This window comes from Beta vulgaris, chromosome 9 (genome assembly GCF_026745355.1).
Source record: "Beta vulgaris subsp. vulgaris cultivar EL10 chromosome 9, EL10.2, whole genome shotgun sequence".
Taxonomy (NCBI): domain Eukaryota; kingdom Viridiplantae; phylum Streptophyta; class Magnoliopsida; order Caryophyllales; family Amaranthaceae; genus Beta; species Beta vulgaris.
The window spans coordinates 543990-556563 of NC_079210.1; the positions used below are offsets into that span (position 1 = coordinate 543990).

General features: G+C 40.5%; 1 long non-coding RNA gene across 3 annotated transcripts; it reads left to right on the top strand.

The window, feature by feature from the left end:
- Nucleotides 1-9829: 9829 nt before the first annotated feature.
- Nucleotides 9830-11445, top strand: LOC130590082 (uncharacterized). 3 transcript variants are annotated; one of them, XR_008967680.1, is made up of 3 exons: nt 9830-9871; nt 10324-10380; nt 11274-11445. It is a non-coding gene; the product is annotated as an uncharacterized LOC130590082 (long non-coding RNA). The 3 variants fall into 3 exon arrangements; XR_008967677.1 differs by lacking the exon at nt 10324-10380 and having other exon boundaries at nt 9837-9871; XR_008967679.1 differs by lacking the exon at nt 9830-9871 and having other exon boundaries at nt 10168-10380.
- The last annotated feature ends 1129 nt before the right edge of the window (nt 11446-12574 follow it).

Consider the following 12574-nt stretch of genomic DNA (forward strand, 5'->3'; position numbering starts at 1 on the left):
ATGGCGGCTTGTTTTCATTATCCCTTTTCTCGGCAGCCAATTGGCGGCATAATTATTAGAGCATCTTTAATGATCAATAATTAGTGAAGGAGCTTGGTAGCAAAGCTTGGCTACTAGCCTATATTATCTAACTACTAATAGGGTAATGTTATATGTAGCCCTAAGGGCTACATATAACTATTAAATACATTTCTTTAAATGGAAACAGTTTAAGAATTCAAGAAACATTTTCACATCAATTGAGGTAATAAATGCTTGATTCAATAGTTTATTTCCATTTTAAGCACCTTATACATAGCCCTAAGGGCTATGTATATCATTTTCCATAAATAAAATATATAGTTATCCAGGGTATAGCTTGGACCTAAGAACTAGCCAAATTATAAAAGTCGTCGGGTAATTTTTTGATTTGCTAAGCCCATTTGTTCACTAGGGGAAATTAGCTAACCAGACACATTGGTTCGAACCCCGTGGCACTCTTTTTTTTGGTTAAAATGTAAGATTTATTAATCTTAAACCATGTAGAGTCACCCAAATTAAAAACCATACAACTACAGTGTTATAACGGACGTGAGACAGAAGCAAATAATTGAATGTAAAGCGATGAAAATCAGACAACATATTTATGTCGTTCACCAATTTGGCTACGTTCACGAGCAGAGAGAGAATATTTTATTATGTGAGGAAAACCAGATTACAGAGAGAATTAGACTAAATTTGTAGTCTAAAACAACTAGGTAAAATCACATTCTCCCACTTCAGTTCACTATCACTTTCTTCAGCTTATCTATTTATACCTAAGCTCTACCAAGTACACGCTGCACAATTGTCTTAGTCCAAGACACTTCTCAAAAAAACCAAAAATGGCACCCCAAGCCAAAGTCCACCCTACTCTTTCCCTCCCAAATCAGGAAATCATTCTACCTGATCATCAAATAGCTTCTTTCCCACCATATGAAGAAGTTAATTTGGCATCCCTTTCCACCAATGTCCAAATCACGGAGAACGACAGAATCCTCATCCCATTTGATCCTTTCAGTGACCACTTCATCCCCTTCGGTTCACTAACTTACTTTGAAGCAAACAATGCTCCTCATTCACCCACATTGTCAAATAATTTTCTTCAAGAAGAAGCCCTTTTCTTCAAAAACCCGCCTAATTCGCCTACTCTGAGCTTCTCCCTTCCATGTTCCAACTCTTTCGACCCCCTCATGTTGGCGTATCCCACCTCTGAAGAAACTCAAAAAGATCCCACCACCCAAAAAGAGAGCAGTCAGGATTGTCAAACTCCAAGTCAGATTGCAGAACTTTCCACAAACCCACCTTTCAAAGCTGATGAGATTTTGGGCCTCGAAAATGTGTTGCTTTCCCAAAAAAGGAAATCTAGGTCCACTTCTATTTCCTTTTTGGACTGGGAGGAGCTGGGCAAAACAGTCATTCCAAGCCCTTTTGTTACTACTGACCAAGTTACCCCACCCCAAGAAGATCAGTCAAACCCAAACACAAAACTCACCTTTAAAAACTGTGAAATCAAGCCCATTTCCACATTCTCCTCTTCGGACTCACACTCATTTCCCCAAACTCCCCCTAACACACCTTCTTCTCAAAGCTCTTTCAACTCTGCCATCTCAGAATTCCCTCTGGAAGAGTGGGACTTTGAAATTGAAACTATGGATATCAACCACCCTCAAAATCATTTCATCAACAACACCCCTATAGTTCAAGAATCTCCCGTTCCGGAAGTTTTCATTAAAAAAAGAAAAAAGAGAGCTTGGCGTCTAACTGGAATCCTATCCCATCATCTGCGAAGCTTTGAAGAGAAAGCAAAAAAAGCCTCTGCCCAAGAACTTTTCGATCTAAACCTTCCCCCAGGAGAGGACCTTATCTCAGCTTCATCAGGAAAACCAAAAAGACTGAAACTTCAAAAGAAAACCAAGGGCAAAGCTACGCTCAAATTTGGTCTTAGCGATGAAGACAAGCCAGAAGGATCAAACTCTGATGCAGGGAACTCTCTTGCCTTTCCTACCTCAGATCATCCAGCAAGTAAAGACAAGATGGAGGACACTAAGACTCAAGGTGCGGCTGACCAACAACCTCAAGTTTCAATATGAATATTCTCAGCTGGAATTGCAGAGGGCTCAAAAACCTCAGCTCTCAGAACGTGGGTTTTATCTCCAGTTTAGCAAATTCTAAGAGTCTAGATTTTATTTTCTTATCTGAAACTAAGAGTCAAGTGTCTGTTTTTGAGCCAGTTTTCAGTAAGTTAGGCTTTGTTGGTTGTACGGGTTCGAATGCGGTTTGTAACAAAGGAGGTTTGTTCCTTTGCTGGCCTAGGAATGTAGTAGTTTCTGTTCTTCTTTCCACAAAAAATTATGTTTGCTGTAAAACAGCCGATGCGGCTGCTAATGAATATTTAGTAATGTTTGTTTACGGGTCGCCTTATCTTTCTGATAGAACTGAGATATGGGAAAGCATCACAAGCATAATGGAAAATACAAAAGGAAAATGGTTGTTGATAGGAGACTTTAACCAAGTGGAATCCCAGGATCAAAAGTTGGGAGGATCAACAACCATAAAAGGAGCTTCCAACTTCCTAGATTGGAAGCTCAAGAACAGCCTACTGGACATCCCTCACCAAGGAGTGAATTTCACTTGGACCAATAATAGGAGTAGGAACGAAGTCATTTATGAGAGAATTGACAAAGCCTTCTGCAATCCGGAATGGAAAGACACATTCCCGGAGGCCGAAATATGGAACTTACCAATCTTACTTTCAGACCATAGCCCTATTATTCTCCACCTAAAGCCTAAGCATCTTACTACAAAAAAAAGACCCTATAGATTGGATGCATGGAGTTTGAAGCATGAGGAAGTCCGAGAAATTATAATTCAAGAATGGCGACTAATCTATGAAGGCTCCCCCTCCTTTATCCTACAACGAAAAGTTCAAAGTAGCCTAAGAAAAATTCGGGGATGGTGCCTGAGTTTTAAAGATCACCACAAGATTGACTGGATGGAGATTAATGAATCGCTTTCAAATCATCAAAAAGAGATTCATGAGACCTCTCACGCCGAAAAGGACCAAGAGATAAGAAGCTGCGCGCTAAGAATTCTCAACGAAAAGACAACTTACTGGAAACAGCGTGCAAAATCTAAATGGGATGAGTTCGGAGACAAAACGTCAGCTTTCTATTACAAGAGTGTAAAGGGTCGATCCACAAGAAATGAGATCAAAGCCATCATGGATAATCAAGGAAACTGGATATCGGATCAATCAAGTATCAAAGCTCTCTTCATATCAAGCTTCAAGGATTTATACCAAGCTGAAATAATTGAAGAAAATCGCTTAAATCACGAGGATTTGATTTTCAACCCAATCTCGTCACTCTCGCAAACCCACACCGACCATTTGAATGCTCCTTTCTCTAATATGGAAATCAGGGAAGCCTGCTTCAGCTCAAAACCCCTCAAATCTCCTGGTCCTGATGGCACCCCCCCTATTTTCTTTCAAAACAACTGGGATACTGTTGGTCCCGATGTTCTGAAGAGCGTCCATTCTTTCCTTGATTCAGGGTTCATGCTCAAAGAACAAAACAAAACTTTCATCACTTTAATCCCAAAAAAGGATAGGCCACAAGAAGTGAAAGACTTCAGACCTATAAGTCTCTGCAACACCACCTATAAGATCATTTCAAAAACTCTGGTGAACAGACTCAAGTCTATTATGGGAGACTTGGTGGATAACTATCAAAATGCATTTGTGCCAGGTAGGCAAATGGCTGATAACTGCTTCATATCTCATGAAATAACAAACTGGGTTAGAAAAAGGAAGAAAGGACGCAGCTTTGTGGGAATATTGAAAGTCGATTTAAGCAAAGCCTATGATAGGATAAAGTGGGACTTTGTGGAGGCTATGCTTAGAAAAATGCGTTTCCCAGAGATATGGATAAACTGGATTATGCAATGCATAACAACAGTGTCCTATTCAGTGTTAGTTAATGGTGAACCCTCCAAAAGCTTCAAACCAACCGCAGGCCTCAGGCAGGGAGATCCGTTATCTTCCTACATCTTTATCCTTTGTATGGAAGTCCTATCTAGAAACCTTTCTCACTTACAAGGAACCAAAGAGCTGGAAGGAATCAAGATTGCTAGAAAGGCCCCGGAAATTTTCCACCTTTTTTTCGCAGATGATGCTTTTTTCTTTTTCAAGGCAAAACCAAAAAATTGTTGGGCAATTAAAAAAGCTCTCGCCTCTTTCTGCGAGAAGTCTGGAGAGCAGATTAATTTTGAAAAGTCACACGTTGTTTTTTGCCCTAATACACCTCCAAAATTCATGAAGCTAATGAGGAAACCTCTAGGTGTCACAAACAAAGAAAAGATAGGATCATACTTGGGGTGCCCAATGGAGGTTGATGGAAGATCCACATCATACTTCACCGACATTATTACGAAAACAGCTAACAAGATCCTCTCGTGGAAGTTCACCAACCTATCCCAACCAGGGAAACTGATCCTAATAAACACGATTCTTACCACTCTAGCTTCACACATTTTGTCGATATATCTCTTCCCTCAAAAAACCACAAAAAAGCTCTCCTCAATGCTTCTCAAATTCTGGTGGTCAACTTCATTAGGAAAACAACCAATTTATTGGAGGAAAAAGAAACTTCTGGAAAAACACAAAACACAAGGAGGGTTGGGCATGAGGAATCTGAGTTTCGTAAACAAAGCGCTACTCTTCAACCAAGCTTGGAGAATACATAAAAATAAGGAGTCACTCATCAATCAGATATATGTGGCTAAATACAAAAAAGATCCAGTTCAGATGGCCATGGATAACGAGGCTCCAAAGAATAGCTCTTATGCCTTCCGAAGTCTCCTAAAAGCTAGCTTGGCCTTCAAAGCAGGAATGTATAAGAAGCTGTGGAATGGAAGAACAATCAGAATAGACAAGGACAAATGGCATCCGTCCACAACACTTCTCCCCAAGATGAGGGAAACTCATGAAGATAGAGCTAACTACATTATGGTAGCTGATCTGATAAGCGCTAACAAACAGTGGAAACCGAATATTATTTGGAAAATCTTCCCACCAGCAGAAGCAAGAGAAATCTTCGCTACTCACATCCCCCGCGAAGATTCAGAGGACAAGATTGGTTAGAGCCTGTCAAAATTAGGCAATTTCTCTGTAAAGTCCGGGTATTGGTTCCTAAACCAAGAAGCTAATAACCCGGAGGATACCTCAAAATTTTGGAAACTTCTTTGGAAGTCCGATATTTTCCCAAAGTGGAAACACTTCATATGGAAAATACTAAACAACGCCCTACCAACGGCAGATAACCTCTTAAAACGACAGATAAAGGGAGTCAATCCTTTGTGCCCCCTGTGCAAAAACGAGCTTGAAACAACAGCGCATCTTCTCAGAGACTGCAGCATTGCTCAACGAATCTGGAGCGCGTCAATGGGGATAAAGACAGACCAGGGCTCTCACATCTCGATTCAATCATGGATTAGAAATTTCCTAAATCTTCTAAGAAAGAAAAGAGGAGAAGAAAATATTGGGAAGGAAAAAAACTTCATATCCACGCTATGGGGAATTTGGGTACATAGAAATGAAGTCATTTTCAGAAATTCTTCTATTCATCCAGGAAGAATAATGGAAATCATCAGGGATTATAACATTCGCTCCAAAAAAGCGGAATTGGATTCCAAAGGAATGCCTACGAAAAGGAGCGTCACCCAGGAAAATGAAGAGGATAGGAAGCTCGAATGGACGATAGGGGATAAGAACACTCCCAACGTGCAGATCATTCAGGTGGATGGGGCTTGGAAGAAGAATGCAAAAACGGATCACTGGCAAGCTGCGGTGGCTTGGAAGAATGAAAACAATGATCCAAGAGAAGAATGCGCAAAAAGAATATACGCTAACTCGCCAGAGCAGACGGAAGCTTACGCCATCCTAAAAGCAATCACGGACATGGAATGGCGAAGTGCTGGGATTATAATCAAGTCGGAGAACAGAGAAGTAATTCGCGCGCTTAAAGATAAAAGAGTTGATAACAAGAACATCGAAAGTATAATTAAAGATATTAGAAACATAGCAAATAGTTTCCTTTTCGTTTCGTGTGTTAAAGTCAAAAGGGAAGAAGTAAACTTAGCGCATAATCTTGCTGTGAGGGCAAGAAAAGTCTGAGTTTTTCCTCTATGTCTTCTTTTTACCCTTTGTCAAAAAAAAAATAATAAAAAAAATAACCGATTTATACTCCGCATTGAAAAACGCGTTTTCCCAGAAACCAGGCATCTGCTAGATCTGGTCGGACGACATCTGTCCGATCGGGGGGTAATTTACCAAAACCCAGAAATAATGCTACGGGCCCGATTGGGTGACCTCACCCGGTCGTAATTCACTAAGTGCGCCCGACCGGGCGACTCCCAAAAACTGATGTTGACAAAACCATATCAGCCCCGATCGGACGGCTTCGCCAGACCCGATCGGGCGGCACTCCAAAATCTCCTTTTTGACGCATTTTGGCGAACACATTAAAGGCACTATTCTTACAAATCTCCACCTTGACTTGAATCCTCTCACAATAAACCAAAAAACAGATGCATTGATCACAAAGCCCATAATCTCCCTACAAACAGATTTAATTTGCCCCAGAAGACAACAAGACCAGATTAGTCTCCCAGGACCCCAGATTTGCCCAAAAAGGGCAACTAACGATCACGAACATTGAGTAAGTTCAAACAATATTAAAAGTTATTATGCGGAACCGGATTGGTGAACATATCAGCAGGATTATCAGCAGCTCCTATCTTCTTCACCTTAATTCTTGTCTCACTCCTCAGAAAATGATACTTGACATCAATATGTTTAGTCCTCTCATGATGGAATTGATCCTTAGCCAAGCATATCGCGCTCAAGCTATCACGATACACAGTTGCCTGATCAAGATGTAGACCCAAATCACTCAATAGCCCTTTTCACCAGAGTTCCTCCTTAGCTGCTTTTGTCAAGGCCATATACTCTGTCTCAGTAGTAGACAAAGTCATAATAGGCTGCAAAGTCTCTTTCCAACTCACAACAAAACCACCAAGAGTGAACACATAACCAGTCATAGATCTCCTACCATCCACATCTCTAACATAATCAGAATCAGAATATCCTGCAACTAAATTTGCCATATTACCTCCGTAAATAAGACCAACATCTGACGTACCTCTAAGATACCGAAAGATCCTCTTGATTGCCTGTCAATGCTCCTTACCGGGATCACCCATGAACCTACTAACAACACTAACTACATGTGCAAGATCCGACCTAGTGCAAACCATACCATACATCAAGCTCCCTGCTGCACTAGCATACGGAATACGACGTATGTTCTCCTTCTCCTCAACAGACTTAGGTGCAAATGCAACGAATAAATGACTATTTGAAGCACTTGGAGTATCTATAGGTTTTGTTGTTGACATGCCAAACCTGGACAATATCTTCTCAATATAGCCTTTCTGTGACAAGAAAAGCTTCTTCTGAGCCCTCTCTCTATAAATCTCCCTACCCAATATCTTCCTTGTTGCACCCAAATCCTTCATCTCAAATTCAGCACTGAGAAGTTCATTCAAGCTCTGAACATCCGACTTGTTCCCAACAGCTATCAACATATCATCTACATATAGCATTAAGTAAATGAAAGATCCATCTGTCAGCTTGTTGTGATACACACAACAATCATATAGACTCCTGTTGTAGCCTAGCTTCATCATATAACTATCAAATTTCTTGTACCACTGCCTCGGAGACTGCTTTAGCCCATATAAGGACTTCTTCAACTTGCAAACACAGTTTTCCTTCCCCATAACCTGGAACCCATCTGGTTGAGCCATGTATATCTCCTCCTACAACTCTCCATGTAGAAAAGCTATTTTCACATCTAGCTGTTTAAGCTCAAAATCCTGATGTGCAACTATTGTTAGTAGCACCTTGATGGAAGTGTGTCTGACTACAGGTGAAAATATCTTATTGTAGTCTACACCTCCGTTTGTGTGAACCCTCTTGCAACCAGTCGAGCCTTATACTTGACCCCCTCTGCAGATGTTATCCCCTCCTTTTTCTTGAAATTAAAATCCATTTACAAGTAACAATTTTTCTCCCTAGAGGCTTAGGCACAAGCTCCCAAGTCTCGTTCTTATGAAGTGATTACATCTCTTCCCCTATTGTAGCAAGCCATTGGGCAAACTCCATACATGTAACTGCTTCCATGTATGTGGATGGCTCATAGACATCCACTTCTTCAGCAATCTATAGTGCATAAGCCACCGTATCTTCAAAATCATATGTGTTTGGGGATTCCTAAAGTTTGCCCTTATAGGACGCTCCCGAGCCAGGCTAGGCGCCTCTTTACTTGCTATTGAAGATGGTGGTTCTTCTGAAATAATGTGTTGATAATCATCACTCTCATCATGAGTGACTTGCTACTCCACCTGTTTATCAACACTACTACTATCTGACACAACAATAGACTTCACAGTAGGATTAAACATAGAATTTTCATCAAAGACAACATTTCTACTAAGTATAACCTTACCCTCAAACGGAGACCAAATTATCTAACCCTTTACTCCATCCCCATAACCCACAGACACTCCCTTTTTTTTTTGGTAAAAATGTAAGCAATATATTACCAAAAAGAAACCCAAAACAGGGTCCTCAGAAATTTTACAACCTATTGAGCATCAACTCAAATTCTAACTACACATCATCATTCACAGCTGTAATTTTTGTATCCAGGTCCTATCTTCACTCGACCATTTCATGTCTATACTTGTTTGCACTTTTATTAAAACTTCATGTTGTATCTCTCTGATCACCAATTCAGGTCTTCTAATAGATTCCTTCCATAGTGCATGATTCCTACATCTCCATATGTAGTATACCAAAGCAGCCAATACAGCATAGCTCACCTGCTGTTATTTCTTCCTTCTGAATTTCCTTCCCCATCTCTTCCAGCTCGTGTATAGGCTTTCCTGGGGGTATTTTTTCACTCCTATCTGTAATACTCCGTATTTTTGGAATTAATTCGTAATAATTAAGAAATGCCAAGAAAATAATAAAAAGGTATTTTAACATTATTTACAGAATAATAAGAATATAATAATATTAATACGAGTCGGTTGTGTTAATTTCGGATTTATAAAGGCTAAACCGAGTTCACCCGATTTAGGGTTACCACTTTTGGAAGGGTATAAAAAGGGAAAGTAAGAGGAGAAATTTCAGAAAACCCTAAGTTTCCCTTTCTCCTCTCAGCCGTCATCTTCTTCTTCTTCTTCTCTCTCAATTTCTCTCTCTTCTCTCGCTGGTCTTCTCTCTCGCTGGTCTCCTCTCTCACACGTTCTTCCTCGTCTCTCCCTCTCTCGTGGTTCGTCCCTCTCTTCGTCTCCCTCGCTGGGTTCCTTCACGGATCCTCGTCGGGGTGTGCGAGCAAGGGGCGCGGCACAAGCGAGCGTGCTGGTGTGTGGGTGAGAAGACGAGGGTCGTGCGAGACGAGCGCGAGGCTGTGCGAGCGAACGGATTTGTGCGGAGTGGCGAGTGCGAGGGAGTCCGCGAGCGACGAATCTCGAGGGTGCTGCGCGAGGCTCGCTGCTGCTGCTGTGCGTGGCTCGTGTGCGAGACGAGCAAGACGCGGGTTTGTGCGAAGTGGGGCTGTGCGAAGTGGGGCTGTGCGACGAGGTGCTGCGAGTGACGAGGCTCGCGAGCGGTTTTGTGAGGCTGCTGCTTGGTGTGACGTGAAGACTCGTGCGGTTGTGCGCGAGTAGTGTGCACCGTTACCGGAAGTCGGTCGCCGGAACTTGATTTCCGGCGAGCTTAACGGTATAAAACATTTTATATATTGAATATATTATATTAAGTTTAATTATAATTTATGTTTTCATAATTATGTTAAATTATAATTAGTTAATTAATAATTCAAGTTAATGAGTTTATTTACTGATCTGAGTATAATTGTGGATCTGACTTTCGGACATAATACTGGATTGGACCTAAGACTTTTGGACATAAGATTTTGGACATAAAACATGGTTGGACTTATTTAACTGGTTTGGTAAAGATAGTGGACTAATGACACTAACTAATATTATATGTTCACTAGATTTGACTCTAAAAGACGTTAAACTCTTTATAATAAGAAAAGTAACGAAAATTCTTAAACAAGGGGTTTATTAATCGTTTACTTCGAATTATTAAACCGTATAGTCTTAGTTACGTAGTAGTTGTTAATATTACCAACGACGTAGCACTAAAGCTTTTATTTAACGGTTTAGGTCCCAATTTCATAAGCGGAACGTTCGATTAAGACAGCGAAAATTCTCCGTTACAAGGTACGTACGCGTACCAGTTTAATCCCAAGTATTAGTATCATGATTAGGTTGCAATCTATGTTATTGGAACCTAGAAGCATGATAGGGAATGTTTGATTGATTGAGATTGTCTGGTTAGACATTTGTAATTGAAATTGATATGTTGCATGGGAATGCGTAATTCTATCGTAGTATTTCAAAGAGCATTTTTAATCTATCCATAGTGTAACAAGGTTGTTACAAGAGATATGATTTGAGCATAAGAGGACAGGTAAATGATTCTATGTATCCATAGTGTAACAAGGTTGTTACAAGAGATACGATTTGAGCATTTTAATGAAGAGAACAGGTAATTGATTCTATGTATCCATAGTGTAACAAGAGTGTTACAAGAGATACGATATGTGGTTATGAAATGAATGGTTAATATTAAAATGAATTATGGCAATATCTTGTAGCTGGACTCCCTACAAGTGATGAACAATGGGGGAGTGTGGGACTTGTCCTACGCTCCTACGCAGGCCTACTGTGACGACAGTAGTGTCCTTATATTTTTGACACTCAAGTAGGCGGAAGGTTCCGTTCGATCTTGGGGGTATGCATACTAAGGTGATGGGTGTGAGACGGCTCGAAACCGTATTTGCATTTCATCTAACAGACCTAGTGTCTGTTAAGGATTCAGTAGCCCGTATGATTCTAGTAAGATGACGGTGCCCGTTCGATGCCAATTAAAGATTAAAGATTAAAGGTTAAAGGATGTAACATAGTGTAGCATCATGCTTAAGATTGTTCATGTGTGCATCATTTATGTTTACATGTATTCAATGGTTCATTACGTACTCAGCATAGCTGATTGTGTGTTATTATGTGTTTGATGAACTGCGATGAACCATTGATGCTACAATGGGGAGCAGACTAGGTGTGCTGGTGCTGCTGCATAATCTCGAGCATACGGGGACTAGGCTTGGGTATTTACATTTAAAGCATTTTGAAATAAGTATTATTGGTTTTTCTAAGACTTATATATGGTTTGTGGTTTGAATGAAAGGGGTCATTGATGATTCCCGAGTTGTATTTATATTTTAATTCCGCTGCATTTTAGTTTTCAAGTTAATGTTTTAAGTTATCGTTAACCTTATTATGCCTTGCGTTCCATCGCGGCGGAACGCCCGAAGTCGACGCGACGCAGCAGGGATGGGCGCGCGTGGATTTCGGGGGTGTTACAAAACTGGTATCAGAGCCGAAGGCTCTGAATTTCAAAGACGTTTTAAAAACGATTTCAAAATGGGTAGTATGGGATAGGAGCATATAGAACATATTATGTTATGTGCATTAAGTCATAGGAATGATTGCAAATGTGATTTCGTTTCGTGTCTTGAACGCAAATGTGTTGTTTGATTGTTCAATTGAAGTTGCGAACGATTCTTGCAATATTCAAATATAATTAGGTAAAGAGGATGTATAAGGATGTTTCAAAAATGGTGTTAATTAAACCTTATTTTTGCGACAAAACTCTTTACTTGATTGAAACGATCGTTTTATCTCTTAAATACATAATATACATATATAGATATATGTTCGAAAACCTTTAAGGATACTTTATGATATTCCTTGTTTTGGTTGTGACGTCTCATGTGAGATGTTTGTGTTGCAAGTCAATAAAGACTTAATATTTGTTCGTGACAATTGCTTGCTATATGTGCAATGTGTATTGGTTAAGAAAGGACAGGATGATGTGTGTCACTGAGATAGCTATTATGTTATTTTCAGCGTAGAATGGTTCGGGAGGGAGGCACGCCTGAAACCTCTCTGAATATCGAGCAATCGATACGTGACTTGGTGCAAATCACTGCCAACCTAGCCCAAGGTCACAATCGTGAAGGGGATTTATCCGAAAAGGTTGCCCGTAGGAACCCACCAATACTGAATGGGAAAGGGGGACCTGAAGAATTAGAGAACTGGGTTGGGGAATTCGATAAACTTTTCTTCACCTTATCCTGCCCTGATGAGAAAACTGTGCCCTTAGCGAGCTACTACCTTCAGGGAGATGCTCATTTCTGGTGGACCCAAGCTAAGAGCAACCTCCTGAGTCAGCCTGGTTTTGGGTGGGAAACTTTCAAAAAGGCCTTAAGGGACAATATTACCCTCCATACCTTAAGAAGCAGAAAGCCCAAGAATTTATGATGTTGGAACAAGGGACTCTGTCTGTTGAGGA